Source organism: Eumetopias jubatus, unplaced genomic scaffold, assembly GCF_037043125.1.
Source record: "Eumetopias jubatus isolate StellerSeaLion01/CBP00866 unplaced genomic scaffold, mEumJub1_p1.0 scaffold_13, whole genome shotgun sequence".
In the NCBI taxonomy this organism is placed as follows: domain Eukaryota; kingdom Metazoa; phylum Chordata; class Mammalia; order Carnivora; family Otariidae; genus Eumetopias; species Eumetopias jubatus.
The window spans coordinates 74888781-74907545 of NW_028274819.1; the positions used below are offsets into that span (position 1 = coordinate 74888781).

Sequence of the window (18765 nt, forward strand, 5' to 3'; positions counted from 1 at the left end):
GAACTCTTCCTTCGCTCAAACAGACCAATTAGTGCACCCTGTCTTCCCCCTCTCAAGAGTCTCTCAATCTTCAACCGATCCAGACAAAAAGCAGAAGCCATCCTGGAAGCGATTCAAGCAGGGAGCAGAGGGGAGGTGAAGGTTGGGGGGGGGCGGGGCGGGGAGAGAAGAGGGACACGGCCTCCCGGAGAGGGTGCCCAACACCTCCTTGCACTTCCCTCAGAGCAAGGCCACCTCCTGGCAAAGCAAGATAAACATCCAGTTTAAGGCTATTATCTCCTTTATTCAAAAAATAAATATTTCACTTTTGAGTCGACATATTTCAAATCACATTAAGCACAGAGAAGAAATACAGTCCCTTTGGAAATCGTGAACCACATGTAGGCAAAGAGTCATGTTCTAAACAATGGGGATGGGGTGAGCACTGATTCCAACTGATTCATGACCCAGAAGATTCCTCCTCTCACCAGGTGGAGCTACATATCGATTTCAGGAGCGAAAAAGAAACACACACACACACACACACACACACACACACACACACACACACTGCTTTGAAGTCTGAAAGGCACATGAAGTGGACCATAAGGTGTATGGCACATTCACTGATAAAACGTTCCCTATTCCCTCCCAGGGAAATTGGAGAAACTTTAATCAAGTCAAACACCAGAGAAGACAGGGTGCTCCAGCTTAGAGCTCAGCATCAGGAAAAATCTCTGAATACGAAAGCCATTTTTCTTTCGTTTTCCCCCTCCCGGGCTCCGGCTCCCTGCTGGGGGAGTCTGCCCCCCCCCCCCGGTGCTCACTCGGTGATGGTGGGGCGCGTGGCCACGTACACGAACACCACGATCAGGAGCACAACCACGGCGAGCGTGGGCAGCACCACCGTGGTGATCTGCTGCCGGGCCTCCTGCATGGCCTGCTTCCGCTCCTTCTTGTCCTTGGATGTCTCCTTCTTGGGCTTGCCTTTGAGCTGCCGCATCTTTCCGGAGCAATGCTGGGAAGGTATGTCTGGAGAGGGTTTGGAAGGAAGGGCCACGCTCCTCTGGTCAAGGTGCCGAACTTCCTGGGGAGAGAACGATGATTAAAAATGAATGGGGGGAAAGGGAAAAGAAACTACAAAGTGAAAGGCAACTGCTAACCTGCAGCTCAGAAGACGGGGCGGAGGGGCGGGGAGGAACAGTAGGTCTCAAGCGACAGATGTCAGCCCCTCTACCTAGCGGGTGTGGGGGTGAGTGGGATGTACCCTGGGACTCCAGGGCCCTCAGCGAACGGGGAGTGGGTCTCCAGCCTCCTCACTTAGGGCCTCTGTGCACGTGTGACATGGAAGGCCTGGAAAGCATGTGGTCTCCACTCAGAGGAGACGGGGCACCTGCCCTCCTCACTGTTCTGAGTGCCACAGCCTCCCCAGCCAGGCTTTAGTGGCAAGCTGCAGGCCACCTCTGGACTCCAGGCACGTGGCTCCGTCTTGCCCAAGCCCCGGGCTTGATTGCAGGCCAGCTCAGCCTCCCTGCGGCTAGAGAGAGCCCAGGGGCACTGGTTCACCAATCCGTCACACCTTCCTGAGCACCTCCCGTGTGCCGGGCACTGCTCGAGGAGCTGGGGACGAGGTGGAGGACTCCGTCCCACCCTCATGGCGCCCACGGTCCGGGGATGCCCCGTGGGCTGCAGCAGAGTGGAGATCCGAGTCAGACAGACAACAGAGACTGGCTGAGCATGTGGTCCGGCCGCCCACTCAAACTAGGATTCTGGTACATTCTGTGCCCTGAGGAGGTGCTCAGGTGGTGAAGCTGTGCTGTCAGGGGCCTGGGAATGAATTACAAACCTGTTACAAAACCTTGTCTGGAGCAACAGCTCCAGAAAAGTGGGATTCTTAGCCCTTTGGCTGACAATGAGATTGAGAAGGTGTCTGGCGCCTCCCAGGATCCCCAGAATGGCCAGAGGACCAGGCTCAGGAAATGAGCAGGACGAGGGAGCCGGCGCGGCCATAACCAGAGGCCAACTCACACCATGTCAGCACCCGGACCCTGCCACTGGAGCATGAGGTGCTGAGGCCACCAATGCTGTCCCTGGTGTCGCCGCGGTCACTATCCGGGATGAACTGCCGAGCGCCGGGCTTCTCTGCACCACCAGCTCCTGTGTGCATCAGACTTGGGATGTCCCCAGCCCAGCCTCTGAGTCTCTATGGTAGGTGGAGTGTCTTCTAAACACGGCCAAGGGGTGGCAGCTGGGTACTGGACAAAAAAGAAATCTGTCCATCACAGTACCCGGGACTAGCGTGGAGTTAGATGCTCTTGGAGGCAGGGGGGCAGTACTCTTCAGACAAAGGGACTTTTGTAACACGATCTTGTGTGTGCAGTTTTGTCCCAGGGCAGTGGGTGGCCTACTACCACACTGATGAGGAAGATGGCATTTACACCTAAGTGACCATGTTAAATGGCGAATCTGGAATGGGGCTTCTGAGACAGAAGGGGACTTGTATGAGACCTAACTGTTGGCAGAGGGATGTTCATCTCCTACCGCTCCTCTCATCGCATGTGGACCCGGGATTTTTGTCTACATTAGCCACATTGGGTAGATTTCCTTATGGTGCAAGATGACTAATTTTCGTGCACTGGGATGGCATAAGGCCAGCCAAAAGCAAATATTAAAGTTTAGGACAACCCTATTTTGGCAAGTGTACAATTTCCATTAGGCTTTTAAAAATACTCTCTAGTACTCTCTTAACACCTGACAAGTGTAGGAATCCCTGCTTTACCAGTTCTCCTTTTCAAGTCTTTCCCAGAACATTCAGACAGACCTGGGGTCAAACCCAGGACGTCCCACTGACTGGCTGAATGGCTGCGGGCAAGTCCCTTTGCCTCACTGGGCCCCACTGTCATCAGCTGAACAATAAGAGCAGCTTCTGTCACAGAGGCTGACTGTGAGCACCGGAAAGGGCACACGTCCACGGTGCTCTGGCCGCCCACAGGGGCACAGGACAGGCCGCGAGCCAGGCGGAGCCGGCTTCCTCTCCCCACAGCTCACCTGCCCGCCACCCTGGGCAGCCTCTCTGAGCTTCTCTATGCCCCGGCTACCCCCCAGGAGGGGCTAAGCATGGCGGCGTGGCCCTCAGCGGAGCTGCTGAGGATGAGACGAGAACCTGTAACACAGCGCGTGCCGTGGAGAAGGCACTCAGTGCCTCTTAGCTGTCGGATGGAACAAGCTTAATATCCCCATTTGAGAAGTGAAGAGACCAAGGAGCAGGAGAAGAAGTGTCCTGCCATGGGTCACGCAGTCTGTAAACAGCATCATCAGGGGCAGCATCCCCTGTCGGCTCTGAAACCGCAGTCCCTCCCTCCCTGACATGGCCTCACAAAACTGTTTAAAAAGACACAAGCCATTAGCCGCCCTCTGATTTGCAGCTCTTCCTCCGTGGAGTTAATGGCCTGTCGGGTCTATGAAAAACGGAGGGGCCTCTATTGCCACTCACAGGACCCCTCACGGGGCCGGGCACGGGCAGGCAGCCCCGGAGTGCGGGGTGGCAAGGGCCCCGGCAGCTCAGGCTCACAGCGCGGGCCCTGACTTTGGGCCTGCTCCTTCAGCGGCTGTCTGCACCCCCACCTTAGCTCTCAGGGGCAGCAGCCTCCGTGGTGACCAGCTCTTGACATCTGTGAGATGCATTCAGAAGTTCCTGGAGGCTTAGGAAAAAAAGCCTCAAGTTGCTGGGGACAGTAGAGGTCTGGTAGGGATGTGAAGGATGCACACGCATGCCTGACTTCTGGGCCCTCCGCTACGCTACAGGAGGCAGTCTCCCTGCTTTCGCTCACCTATGCCGTGGGCCTCAAGCCACAGCCCCACGCTCTCCCTGGGGCCCAAGAATCAGGGACAACATCTCTGAGATGACACCGGAGGAGAGGGAAGGGGGCCAGGGGGGACAAAAGTGGGGTAGAACAGCAGGAGTGGAAGGAACCAGGAGAGTGTCGGATGGACCTGGAGAGGGCAGAGGCCAGGTCATCTGGGGGCTCACGGGCCACGGTAAGGAGCCACGTTTTTATTCCAAGAGCAGCACGAGGTCCTGAAGGGCTTCACACAGGGAGGTGCGGGCTTTCAAAAGCTCCCTCGAGCTGGCCCGTGGACAGCAGGGCATGGGGGAATGAAAAGGGAGGCTCCTGGAGTGGGCCAGGGTGCGAGGGGGATGGTTCCGCCTGGGAGACGGAGTGGTGACCGGGAAGAGGATGCAGTCAGGCCATACTTTGGGGGCACAGCTGACAGAAATCACAGGAGGCAAACCTAAATTTCGGAGCTTGAGCAGCTGGCTGGGTGGTGATCCTGCCTCAAGAGCTGAGAGAGAAGGGGCAGACTTGAGAAAGAACAGTAAGTGCTCGGCTCACACCAATCCATGGGCGAGGATGCCTGTTGGACATCGCCATGGAAATATCAAGGAGGGGCTGGAGCAACGAGTCAGGAGCTTGGTGGGGGCTGCAGATCTATATTCGGAAGTCATCAGCTATTGGACAAGGTGAGCTCACGAAAGGCAAGGTAGATGGAGAAACAGGCCCGGCCCGGGGCCCCCGCAGCACCGGACGGTTGGAGAGCGGGTAGGGGACGAGCAAGCGAAGAAGCTTGCGGAGAAGAGGCAAGTGAAGGGGAGAAGCAGCACAGAAAGTCCTGGCGACCACGAGAGTCAAGAAGGGCACTGCTTCCCAACACTCCTGAGAGCCTCTGCTGGTGTTGGCAACGTGAAGATCGGACATGAGTGACCTCGGTGGAGCGAGAGGGGAGGGTTCAGACTAGGGCGACTACAGCGTCATCCACAAACCCTCGCTCTTCTGAGAAGCCTGTGCTAGAAGGCAAGTGAACACTCTGCTTCCTTCGCCGACAACATTCTACCATGAAGAACAGTCAGTGGGACTGAGGCGTTGTGCACAGCTGCCTGGCATTCTGCCGCAAGCTCCCAAATCCCGGGAGGACTCGTGATACACGGCTCCAGGCCGGCACCCTGACCAGCCCGGGCCCGGACAACTGGTCTGAGGTCGCACAGGAAGCCGGTGTGCAGCCGGGACAGGAACTGGCGCTCAAAACGTGGGGACATCTGGGGGAGCTGGGGGAGCAAGTGGAGGGTCCAGAAGGGCCACTTTGCTCTGGAGAGACGCAAAGGCACAACTTCGAATCCAACCGGCGGCAGGCGAAGAAGACAGGACAGGAGGAGACAGGTCTGTACTGTGCGGTAGGAATGAGAGGCTTGGACTTTCTCCGTGAAATGCGAAAAGTCTGAGGAGTTGGGAGGCAGGCTGGAGGAAAGAGCAGGCATGAAATAACCATCCTGGAGGATAGAAAAGCAAACTCAGCAGGGACACATCAGCCCTTCTGGGTAAAGTTCATATATGCTTCCTATCCAGACGTTGCCTCCTTCTGGACCGTCAGGACCACCTCACCACACATGCTCTGGCCTCCGCTCACCGGACCAGGCGAGGTGGCCTGCAGGGCCATGGCTGGCTCATCCAGGCTTGTCCAAAACCTCTGAAATGTGTGGCTTGCCTCAAAAAATTGAGCTGGGTCAACAGGCCTCCATTTCAGAAATCTATGCTAAGAAACATTAAGGGATGCTGAAGTTGGACAATCACACAGATGTAGCCATGTGGGGAGCCATCTGATGCCACGTGCGGAAGACACCAGGGAAAGCCGGGTGGGGGAGAGCAGACGGTGGCAGACGGAACTGGTCTCCCATCCTTCTGGTGGAATCCCTGTAGGGCCCCGTGCTACAAGGCTCTGGTCCTTCCAGTACACTGACATGTTTCTATCTTCTGGTGGTTGGTACCTCTTTTACCCTGAGCTAGCTTCCAGCAAAAAGAGCCCTGGCTACAATAACTGCTCCAGTTTCAGCCACGAGGAATCCAAAGCCCTGCCCCTGTCACAAAATCAGGGAGTAGCTGAGTCCAAGGTCAATCCCGTGTCTGTCTGACTCCGAAGCCTGAACAGTCGCCGCCCACCTGTGTCTCCTCAACCCCCATCTCCCTGACCCACTCCCCACTTTGGGGCCACATCGTTGCTTACCAGCCCCTCACAGAGAGGAAACTGAAGACGAAGCTCACACTGCGCGGTCTGACTTCTTCCCAGCAAGCTGCGCAGGCAGGAAGGAGAAGCCACTAACACAGTTCCAACCTTACAACTATGACTGCCACCTGGTGCCCCCCTGCTTCCAGCCCCCCTAACCCGGGAAACGGAAGACTTCACAAACGCTTAAGTCCCACCCGATTCTAATGAAACTCCGCCTGCTCTGCCCCCTCCCCCACTAATGCCAGTCCACGGCAACTGGTCAGCACTGCAACATTCCAACTGGTCCCCAGTTTGCGTGGGCAGGTGGCAGGGAGGCAGACAGCAAGGGGTGGGGACACAGCCTTTCGTACAGAATCGTTTTAAGTTTACAACTTTTCTCTGATCATAGCCTTCCAGTGTTTTATATATATATGTATACATACATATACTTGTGTAGATACATGCTTATTGAGTTTTTAATGGGTCTTTTTTCCAGGTTAGAGCTCATACTGTACATAGTGTTGAACCCTAATGGAGAAACAGCCAGGAGCAGAGGGAAGAATGAGGGTGGGAAACAGGTCTGACCCTCAGCTCGGCCCCATGCAGTCACACAGCCTTGGGCAAGTTACTTAATCTCTCCTGCCCTGACTTTCCTCCTCTGTAAAATGGGGTAAGAAAACCTGCTTTGTAGAGGTATTGAAAAAATTAGGAGGGTTGTATTATCTGTAGGATCTCGTACATTAACAGGCCATGCCGGATGCTCAGTAAACGGCAGAGTAACCTCCTCTCCAGGGAGGTCCGTCCCGTGGAGATGCACATAAAGGGAGGCACCACCAGGGAATTCTGCATGTTGTTTTTGTTTCTGAGCCATATAACCCATGGATGATGGAATCCCCCAGTTTTTTCTCTCTTGCCTGCTGAAAACTACCAATCACCAATCTGGTGGTGGGCAGGTGGGTTCAAGGGTCTGATGGGAGAAGGTTGGTTCGGGTTGAGGGAAGATTCAGGATTACACAGATCACTGCCAAGTCTCATATTCCGGAACTCCTAACCCTTCCCTGCTCAAGGTAGCAGGCGGTCGCCACCAGCCCCACGTGGCTCCAGTATTAGAAATGCAGTTGTGGGCGCCTGGGTGGCTCAGTTGGTTAAGCGACTGCCTTCGGCTCAGGTCATGATCCTGGAGTCCCGGGATCGAGTCCTGCATCAGGCTCCCGGCTCAGCGGGGAGTCTGCCTCTCCCTCTGACCTTCTTCCCTCTCATGCTCTCTCTCTACCATTCTCTCTCTCTCTCAATAAATAAAATAAAATAAAAATCTTTATTAAAAAAAAAAAGAAATGCAGCTGTGGTCCAAACGGGGCTGTCCTGGGGTGTAAAATACACACCAGACTTTGAAGACTTAGTACGAAAATAAATAACATAAAATGTGTCACTTAAATTTTTATGCTGATTCATGTTGAAACGAGACTTTGATAATACATCCAAATATAATAGTTCATAATGAATTCTCATTCATGTTGAAATGACAATACTATTAATTTCACCTGTTTTCCACTTACTGCTTTAGTGTGGCTACTAGAAAAAGTGTAATTCTATGAATGGCTCACATTACACTGTCCCTGGACAGTGCTGGGCCTGCCCTGTGCAATAAGGAATGCCACAGCCTGAGAAGCTTTCTGCGTCTCAGCCTCAACCCCCAAAGGGGAGGGCTCTGCAGATTTTACAACCCAGCCCTAATAGATCTCCCCAGCCGTATCACATCCCACGTGAGCCACAGCTACCCAGGTACCTGAGCTCCTGCCCTGCACAAGCATATCTCCGTGCCTGTGCCGACACAGTACCTCTGTAGGAGGCCCTCTCCCCCTACACCGTTGCCGGCCTGTTGCTCCCTCTCTCGTCTTTGGCCAGCCCCTGTGCGTGACCAGCAGCAGCCTCCCTGGACTGAAGCCATGGCTGCCTCCTTGGCACGGTCTCAGCACTCAGTGTCTTCCCCTCCTACAGCACTGACCAGGGGCCAGTAACCAGCTAGGGCTCTGATGTCCCCACTGCACTGTGCGCTCCTGGGGGATGGCAACTGTGTCTTGCTAGTACAATTATTCCCCTGGCTTGGCATGGCGCCTCTCACATAACAGGTGCTCAGCAAACACCTGCTGGATTCAACATCACAGCTCGAACGGTCTAACGAACTGTTCATCTTCTGTACTAACCACAGAGTTATAGCAGAAAATTCTACAGCACGGTAGGAAAAATTATAGCAGAAAAGAATAAAGTAGCTAGCTGCCACTTCTAAACGCTCAGTTCATTCTCAACACAGCCTTGCAAGATTGGTATTCTTTACCCCCATTTTACACGAAGACACCGAGCTTCAGAAAAGTATGATGATTTGCCCAAGATTAAATACTATTAGGGAACCAGCAGTCTCAACCCCAGTGTAAAATCCGTACATAGGCACTCATTAAGTATTTTAGGAATGAACAGAATGAGGATTTGAACTCAGACCTAAATTCCAAAGCCCTCCCATCCTGTTGCTGTGATCCCATGACACCTCCCAGGGGCCCCCACAATGAAGACAAGCAGCTCTCACTTCCTGAAGACTCTCTGTTGGGCCACCACACTAAAGCCATCTACAAACACGCAGAGCTCACGTGGGCTTTAATCCCATTTTGCAGACGGGGGAGCTGGGGCTTCGAGAAGGCTCCAGGTACTAAGTCAGTGGTGCAGCTGGATTCACCTAGCCCTAGCTGGCTCAAGAACTGTGCTCCCCCACTCCACCCAGCTGCCCCCGGGTGGCTGGGCATGCCCTAGAAGCACAAGGTGATGGGATGCAGGCTCAAGAGTCCGTACCTCGTTCCGGCCCATCTGCTCTGGAGGCCGAGGACTCAGCGAGGGTGTGTGGGAGGGAACACAGGCCCTCCTGGGCTCGTCTCACTTGGCAGCGGATAAAGCCTGTTTCCTACAGCCAGACTTGTCCTGATTCCTGAAAAGCTTCACCGCATGCCTGCCCTGGGCTGGGCTGCGGACCTGGGTTCAAGGATGCACCGGATCGGGCCTGAATTGTCCCCGTGGGCCAGGCTACTCTGATGTCACCTGTCTCCACTGCTGTATTCACCTGATGGCCTATGCTGCTGGAGGGATGCCCGCCAAGGACAGCGTGACCTGGCCCGGTGACAGTGTTAGGCAGCTGCGAACTGGACATCCGCACACAATCAAGGCGAGTACGGAAGCCAGGCCCCGGTGGTGGCTCCCCACAGGAGACCGCCTGCCTAGTTTCCACGCCGGTCACCTTTTCTCAGGTGCCACGGCTCTCCTGCCTTCAGCAAAGGCAGTTGCAGGTGCTCTCGGAGAAAATGGCTGCATTTTTCTCCTCCTTGGAAAGCAGGCATGCCAAGGAATGAACAACATGTCTGAACAGTGTATGTGGAGGGGTATCTACCACCCCTTCTGGTGGCTGCACCATTACCCTAACAGGAAGCACTAGAAGGGCTAAACTGCTTCGTGCCCGGCGCTGTGAGGCTGGGGAAGCTGGCCTGGGTTCGGGGAAACATAAACTGCGGGCTTGAGGGCAGCAGTTCTGTGGTTCCTCAAGTGTGCCTGCTTCATTTTACGTCCCTGGTGGTCAGCCATAATGGGCCTGTGATCACTCCACTCCAGTCTGCCGCAGACAGTGGGGGCAGGAGGTGGGCAGGCTGCCAGGAGACTTATGCAGGATGGGACTCCTGACACCTGCTAAGCACCGGCTGATAACCTGAACGCCTTCCCCAGGAACACAGACCTGAACACACAGTGACAGAAACAGGCCCACAGGCTCCAGCCACCCCCCGCCACCAAGCAGCTGCTGACGGGCCACAGAGGTTTGGGGGGGAGCTTTCCACCTGATGGCCGGCGGGGTGGGGATCAGAGCTACCAACAGACAGAAGCCAGCAGACACACACATGTGCACGCAGTTCTCTCACCAAGGGCAGAAGGGAGAAGTAGGTAATTTGGTGGAGGCAGTATCGGCTAGTCCGAATAAAAACCCAAGAACACAAAAGAGCCTTTGGGCAGGTTGCTGAATAATACAGACATGAAAAGCTACAGTTCTCACTAAATTAGCTAAGTCCCGTTCCTCCGGCACACTGGGGTTTACAAGTGCCTTCCTGTGCATTATCCGTTTCACCCCCACAGTCACTGTGCACGTTACATGTTATGGTCCTTACTTAACAAGAAGAAGGAGCACATGGAGGAGTTAAGCTCATGTCAGGGTTTCCATCCTTGTCCTGGCACTTTTAGGGTCTGTGGCCCTGGGCAAGTAACTCTCAGACTTCCGATTATTCTCTCTATAAACCAGGGATAAAACTACCTGTCATTCAAATATGTTTTGAGCACCTACTGTATGTCAGGGGATAGAATGGGGATACAGCTCTGAACGAGACAGGCAGAAGGCTGCCTTTGGGTAGTTTACGAGGACACGGGGAGACAGGCAACCAACAGAGGAGCAGAATGGGTGTCAGATGATGCTATGTGTTGTAGAGAATAGAAAGGGGAGGGGTGGTACAGAGGCGGCACGTTGAGAGTCATCCATCAAGGAAGGCTTACTGAGAAAGTGACTTTGGACCAGAGACTCTAGGAAGTAAGGAAGTGACCTGCGCAGATTCTTGGGAAGAAATTCCAGACAGGGCAGAGCATGTGCAAAGACCCGAGGGTAGCCCAAACCCCAGAAACAGTGCAGCGGCCGGCAAGGCTGGAGAGGGCGGAGGGGAGCATGCAGAGGTGAGGCCAGAGAGGGAGATGGGAGCCACCGGAGGGCACAGCCTGTTGTTACACAACTGGCTGCAGGGGGGCAGAGCTGAGGCAAGACTGGTGAAGATGCCTGGGCATCATTCAGGTGAGACGCGGTGGCATAGTCCAGGGAAGGGGCACATGTGGTGTAAAGTGGTCAGATCCCGAGTGTGCTCTGGAGGCAGAGGCAACACGATTCACCAGCAGACCGGAAGTGGAGTGTGAAAAGAGAAACGGACGAAGGCCTGAGGATGGGGAAGAACAGAGGGGACGTGGACACGTGGGGAAGAGGCGAGGAAGGCTGTGTGGGGGTGTGGGAAGCTGGGATGCATTGAGCTGGAGATGCTAGCGGAGCCAGCGAGCAGGCAGCAGGATGCAGGAGTCTGGTCCCTGGTGTGAGCCGGGCTGGAGGCAGGAACGTGGGGCTAGAGGCGCCGAAGGCCACGAGGCTGGGGAGTGAGTGCAGACAGGGCCGGTCGCCGGGATGGAGGCCTGGGGTGATGTAAGGCTTAGATCGGGGAGGACAGACAAGGAACGAGCAAGACAGACTGAAAACGTGTGAAAGGAGGAAGACCAGGAAGAGCAGGGTGTCCTGGGAGGCGAGTGCAGAAAGTGCTCTAATATTTGGTCACAAGTAGGTTTCGGGGGAGAGATGAGGAGGGGACAGTGTTACAAGTAGGTCCCAGAGGGGAAGGGGGCAGAGAGAATGGAGACCACCAGCAGGCAACTCTTCTCAGGACAGGGCTCGGAGGCCGAGTGTCTGCGCTGCAATCCCAGCCCTGGGATTTCAGGCAAGGTGCTCGATCTTCCCAGGCCTCCGATTTCTCATCTGAGAAATGGCGATAAAAATCATACCTAATGAACTGATGAGAATAATGCCTGGTACGTACATACTACAGAAGCGGCAGGAGCAACATCCTTAGTATTATTAAAAGAGGGTCAGAATTAGGGGCTATGAGGGTAAGAGTTTGGCTCTGTGTGTAGGTAGTTAAGGCAGTTACAGAATGTTCATATCGTAGGGGGAAGTGCACCAGGACAAGGAAGGAAAAAGAACTGACGGAAGCACCCCTGGGGGAGACAGAGCGGGTTCAGGGCCACCAGCATGGTGCTGGGAGCAGGCCTAAGTTCTCCAGCAACCGCCACTGTTGTGCGTGAAACGGGAAGAAGGAGGCAGGAAGGTGGAGATGTCAGACATCTGACGAGCGAGAAGCTGTGACACAGTTGTCCCCGAGGGGGACAAATGCAGCGAGGACCATCGTGTGACCACAGCAGCATGCGGCACACCTGCAGCCACAGGTCACAGATCCTAAAGCAAGGAGAGTCGGGTGGCGCCAACTGAGCAGGTGCGTGTACAGGGCAGGGGTGGGGGAGGCAGGGTGGAAGGACGTTAGACTGAACCAGGGCGGGGGGCTTGTCAGGCCAGTGTGACCAAGTGAGAGAAGGAGGTGAGGACCGCATGAGATTACAGAAGCGAAGCACTCGGCGTAGGCCCTGGCACCCCAAACCCCATGGTTGCCCTGCATGCGGCGTCCCCCTCCCACCACGCCCGCTTCCCCTCCGCCCCCAACACATACAGAGCTCCCATCCTGAAAGCCCTGCTGATGCTCAACTCTGCTCCATCTTCGGAGCTGCATCCCTCTTTTCGGTTCAAGTTACAGTCACATTTCTCAGGACAACATGTGACAAGATGACACCGCTCCTGCTGGACTCTAGGAAAGCAGAGACGCCCGCGTGAATGCAGGCCCGTCCCCGCTTGCTCCTTCCAAGAACCAGCAACAGAGGCTCTTCCAGCCCCGAGGAAACAGTGCCCTTCCAGGGCCTGCCCTTCCAGGGACGCGAAGCTCTCAAGGCGCTCAACAGCCAGCTCCTCTCGCCGCCCACAGAGGAGGGCAGAGAGGAAGCAGGGCCTTTGACGGGTCTTGTTATTTAACTGTGGACTGCCCACTGTGCTTCTTTAATGAGGAGTCAGAGAGAAATTCACAGTGACCAGCAACTTTGGTCCAGCACAGCCACTTGGTTTAAAACCAGCTGACCTGATACAAATTCAACCACAGAGAGGACAAAAAAAAAAAAAAAAAAAAACCCTCAAGGGAAAAGAAGTAATTTGAAATTCCTGCCAAAGGGTTGAGAACAATGGCTTTTGAGATGCAAAGAAAGCAACACAGTTAAGGGCAGCGCAGGCATTGGGCCTGAGACCAAAGTTCTACAAGGGACTATGGAGGCTTACAGGGAGCAACCATCCTGTTTCACGTCATTAGAGAAAATGCCCACTGCGATCCACTAATTTCCCAATCAGCTCATTGGCTGTGACCCACAGCTGATAAACACTGGATTGAGAAGGCCTCCCCGCAGTGAGGGCCGCTAAACAGTTAAATCCCATTTCCCAGCGGAGTTGTGCCAACACAGGGTCCAGAGGTCCTTCTATCAGAGAACTTAAGCTGCAGGCTGAAAATTCCTGGTCAGTTGTGCTCTGGAAGGCAGAACCTGAACAGATGGCGGAAGATTCCTACTTCTGGAGGAGGGAGCTCTCTCTCTCTAGGGGAAACCAAGAGACGAACGGGATGGGAGTCAGAAATCAGATGGAAGAGATGGACCCGGATTCTGCTGCGACAATTCTTCTCCACCTTGATAAGTGCCACACTGCTGGGGAATGAAAGGCGGGCAACAGGCGACATCCATGCAAGCACTCAGGAAGGCGGTAGCTCCCCTGAGAATGTCACTACTTAAATGGCAATTCCTTATCCAAACCCTTAGGTTCCCTCACTTCATGTGCTCCTCAGTTAGGTATTGGAAGACAGAGGAAATTAGAGGAGGCATCGCTAATTTAGTACTTTGTTAATGACAGCTCAACTCTGTGACAGCTCAAGACTGAGGCAAGGTTGGGGGGAAATTCATGAAAACATGCAGACCAGCCAATTGTACGCACTGGTTTTTTTTTTTTAAGGCAGTGCTTTGCTAACTTGTCCATCTCAACCATGGCAGATGTGAGTGAACATTCATCCCTGGAGGCCAGGGCTGGGGCAGCCACTGCCAGAATAAAATTTCATTTGTCTCCTCTTTTATCTAAAAATGTCAAGCAATCGTGTATCACACTGGCCCCACAATGTGCACGGCACCATGATAAAAGCCTGCTGTGGCTGTCACTGAATGCCGACTGTGTCCCCCATGCGGGAGGCTCCACTGTATCACAGGCTCCCATCTGACAGGCAGGTATGTCCCTTGCCCAGGACAACAAAGCAAGTAAGGGGTGGGACAGATTCAAACCCAGACAGTCTGGTTCCAGGTTCCAGGGTCCTGCTCTTACCCACTAAGCCATGTTGAGTTCTCCTCCAACACATATCCATATTCGTTTCAGTATCCTTTTTTTTTTCCTTTAACGATTTATTTATTTATTTTAGAGAGAGAAAGAGAGCGGGGGAAGGGGCAGAGGGAGAGAATAGCCACGCAGACTCCCACTGAGCACAGAGCCGGACACAGGGCTTGATCTCATGACCCATGAGATCAGGACCTGAGCAGAAACCAAGAGTTGGATGCTTAACGGACTGAGCCACTCAGGCGCCCCTCAATATTCTTAAATGTTATTTTTCCCACATCTTTGGATAAAATGTGACCCCCCAAGGAACATGCCCCCGATGCCCTAAGGAAGATGCCCCCGATGCCCCGGGCTCGGCCTGCACACTGGCATGCTCTGGAGCACCCCAGGAATACAGGACCACAACCTGCCAGAACTCATCCACTTGTCCTCTCGCACCCAGGGCCAGGCGTGAGCCAACCAACGGCCCTCAGCGCGCTACAGTCTTCACGTCCTGGTAGACAGGAACTTCATTAACAACCAAGATAGCATAAGCGCTGGTTGTTTATGGCATCTTTAAAATGAAAAATTCATCTCTAGGCTAAATTACAGCAAGTTAATTACAGAGCCTGGCTGATGGCAGACAAACTGAGAGAGAGTGAGGTACTGACTGAATTTTCAAATGCAAACGGCAGCCACATCGACATGCGCCCAAGACTGCATGATCCATTCATTGATTCAACACACCCTTGCTGAGCAGTGAGGCGCTGGGGACCAGCTAATCACATGCAGAGTCGCTCACATACTGATTCATTCATTCACACACTGAGCACCTACCATATGCCAGGCACTGATTATATGTGCTGAGTGCGAGGCCTAGTCCATCTGATCAGCCACTGATTCCCCAGAAACAAGGCTACGTCCACGTGCCAGGCATGCTCTTGGCAGTGGGGATGGAGCAATGAGCAAGACAAAGCTCCTACTCTGACAGAAGTCACATTCTAGTGGCAGGAGACGACAAGAGACGAAGATGTGCTATGTGACAGAGAGCCAGGGACATGCTGTAACATGGAGTGGTACAAGGGACCAAGTCTGAGCAGACAACAGAGGCCTGAAGGGAAAAAGTGCCTTGAACACAACTGGAGGGGGGGCGGCAGGGAGGAAGCCGGGAGGGCAGAGGCCTGGAACCTGAAAGGTGTGTCAGAAGGGCGCTCAGGGCAGGCCCCACGGGAGCATGCAGCCTGAGGTCCGCCGAGCCAGAGCAAGAGTGGAGCGGGGAGATCAATCCAGAAAGGACTCTACAAACCCACCAGCGAATGTCTCAAAGCCTATTATTTGCGCTCCGCTGCAGGCCTTGATTGCGCCTGCCAAATTCAAAGTCTGCAAAAGGCAGCCCGTACACTAAGCTGCTACCAAATATTCACACGGTGGCGTGTCAGCATTCTCTGGAGTCTCCAGGAGGGTCGGTTTCGGGGGTAGGGGAAGGAGAATGACCCCATCGGACAGCGACCTCAGGCTGCTGAAGTTGATTTGGTCACTAACAAAGTGATAAATATTTGATCTTTAGCATAAATGCCACCTTTTCTTGCTGAACCTTAAGCTGTTTTGCCAAACTGAACAGTCAGTGGGGATGGTCCGGGCAAAGGCCACAGGACCAGAAGGCTTTCGAGTGCTGAAGATGAGGCCGATTTTGCCCGTGGCCTGTCTGCAGGCCCCACGACGTTCCCCTGGCTGGCAAAGTGCCTGCCTCCACCTCCTGGTTCCTCAATCTCCAGACAGAATGACCTCACTTAATCCAAGCTCTGATCTTAGTCCTCTAACTATAGAGCCTGCAGTGGCCCCCAGGACCAGCAAAACACAGTGCAGATTTGGCCTGGCCTTCCAGGCCCTGAGTGCCCAGCCCAACTCTGCCCCCAACATCACATGGAGCAGTCACACTCCTGTCCCACTGAACGCGTGCCTAACCCCAGGGCTCTTCATCTTGGCCTACCTCACACACTCTCGCCACTGAGAAAACCTGCCCGATCCCATTGGTCAAAATCAGTTACCATTTTGCCTCCTCTTATGCCTTTAAAATGGCCCTTCTTGAGGCGCCTGGGTGGCACAGTCGGCTGAGCATCCGACTCTGGGTCTCGGCTCACGTCTGATCTCAGGGGCGTGAGATGGAGCCTTGCACAGAGGCGGGGGCTCAGCACGGAGTCTGCTTGAGGCTCTTTCTCCCTCTGCCTCTGCCCTCCCCCCCGTACTTGCGCTCTCTCTCTCACTGAAATAAAGAAATAAATCTTAAATAAATTAATTAAATAGCCCTTCTTTCGCTCTGCCTCTTCAAAGAGTTAATCATTCTCTGTCTACCTCCCCCCTCCCACCAGGGGTTTATTAAGTATTTGCTGAATGATAGAAGCCTGTTTCTCTTACTCATGGTGCCCAGGCCAGAGGTTCGAGGTTTTCCTGGACACGTCCCCTCTCCCCTGTTCTTATATCACATTCTTCCCCGAGTCTTACCAGTCCCTCATCCTAGACATCTCTCAAACATCGCCCCACCAGGTCAGGCCCGCATCTTTGCTCGTGAAGAGTTCGGCAACAGCCTCCTAACCTGTGTTTCCCTGCCTGACCTTCCTGCCTGCTCAAAACATTTCTAAATCCTTCTAAGATCACTGCCTGTGGCGGCGGGCAAAGGACGCTACAACTTGCCCAGCCCCACGTGCGGGAGACATGTGCATCTTCTTTAGCAAAGGCATATGGAGGACTCATTTATTTATTTATTTTTAAGGATTTTATTTATTTGAGAAAGAGAGAGCATGGGTGGGGGGGGAGGAAGGGGAGGGCAGAGGGAGAAGCAGACTCCCCACCGAGCAGGGAGCCCGACGCGGGGCTCGATCCCAGGATGTTGAGATTATGACCAGAGCCGAAGGCAGATGCTTAACCGACTGAGCCACCCAGGCGCCCCTGGAGGACCCATTTAAACCTCATATAGGTTTTAAAGCCTAGTTGTTGGAAACTCTTGGGCCAAAACACATTCCTGGTATAAATATGCATGATTTTATACGTTAAGGTTAACCACCAACCAAATCATGCTAAACAGTGAGAAAGCTAAGCTAACAGTAATTGATAATTCAACATCTAGATTCTGAGCAATTACAAATTATCACTAATTCAAGATGGTTTTGATATACCACGGTATAGTGCCATCGCCAACATCTACAGGAAATCCAACAGCCTATAGGTCTGTGCTTCATAGGAGCCTGAAACCTACCACTTCCAAGCATGACAAGGCAGCCAGACCCCAAAGGAACAGGAAATGGAGTCATTCATAAACTCCAGCAGGGCTGTAATTTAACACCAACCACATTTCAGTAACTTCTAAAAATGTCTTTGTAATTCTTGGTAGACAGCCTACGGATATACCTTAAACTTGGCAGTCTGTGGCATTTTGAGTCCCATACCCACAAAACCTAATAAACCTAATAAAAGGCCTTGTGTGTCTGGATTGGGTCAATGCCATTGAGAAGAAGCCTTGAAAGTAGAGGCCAAGCCTACAGAATTCCGAGTGCAAAAGACAAATGTGACCCAGGAAACTCCAGCATAGAATGCCATGGGAATGCTCTACTGCAGCATCAGGCCCCCGGACCATCAGTCAGTCCTCAGTCCACACCTTCACCTGCAGCAGCCACAACCACCCCCATACAGTTTTCGGGGCGTACCACGCCCTTGCTGACCTCCCACGCCTCCATCCATGCAGCTGTCCAAAATGCCCTTTTCTGCCTCTTTTCTCCCAGTCACTCCTCCCGCTTGGCAAACTTCTCCTTCGAGACCCATCTCACGGGTCACACACCCTTGAAAGCATTTCAAGACTTTCCAGGCGCCTAGGTGGGTAAGGGGCTCATCTCTGTGCTCCCATGGCACCTCGTAACGCCACAGTGCTCATCACCCTGTATTAGGATCACCTCGCCTGCTATTCTCATTATAATCTTGGTTTGTAACTCATCAGACTGAACCATCAGACTGGTATCAATAAAAAGTTACAAATTCAAGATCACAGAAAAGTGGTCTTAATTTGAGGTCACAGTGCACCAAAACTACAGCTGGAATCTCAGGCCTCCCATTAATTATCTTTAATGGAAGGCCCGAGGAGAACAGAGAGTGTCACTCGGCCGAGAGATTTCTCTGTTCAAGTGTGACATTGTGCCACAAACACACAAAAGTAAAGGTTAAGGTAAGGAACACAAGTGGGCTTCAGAGAAGGAGAAACGTGTCTAAAAAGGAAACCTGTGTGCTCATATTTAGTGTTTCTTTTCTTCCCTGTAGAATGTCAGTCCTGTCTTGATTTCCAGAGCTAAAGACTCCACACGTTCTTACACTGAAATATTTGGAAGGGAGGCTACTTGGAGAGCAGCAGGGGTATTAACATTTTAGCAGATTACATATTGGTTGATTGCTTAATAAAGTTCCAAATGAAATAGGGGTCCACCTCTGTGGAGTTGATTTCTGGGGTTTGGAGGAACAAATCCCCCCATACCATTTTCCAGAACACAACATCCATTCTAAGTACACCTTTGCCAGGCTGACAGTTATTTTATTGCCCTTGGAAAATCAAAATCATTGCAGCCTGCCAAGAGAGTCAAGAGTGAAAGGTTAAAGTGTCTCACGAGCCACTTGAATGTGACGTCAACAGTGCTGTGAGACCTCTAGCTAGGTTAGCC

General features: G+C 53.2%; 1 long non-coding RNA gene across 4 annotated transcripts in view; it reads right to left on the reverse strand.

The window, feature by feature from the left end:
* Positions 1-262: 262 nt before the first annotated feature.
* Positions 263-18765, reverse strand: part of LOC114221571 (uncharacterized) — a 48935-nt gene continuing 30432 nt past the window's right edge. For all 4 annotated transcript variants that reach the window (XR_003611763.2, XR_003611767.2, XR_003611762.2 and 1 more), the window contains exon 3: positions 263-1066. This is a non-coding gene — a long non-coding RNA (uncharacterized LOC114221571). The remainder of the gene's footprint in view (positions 1067-18765) is intronic.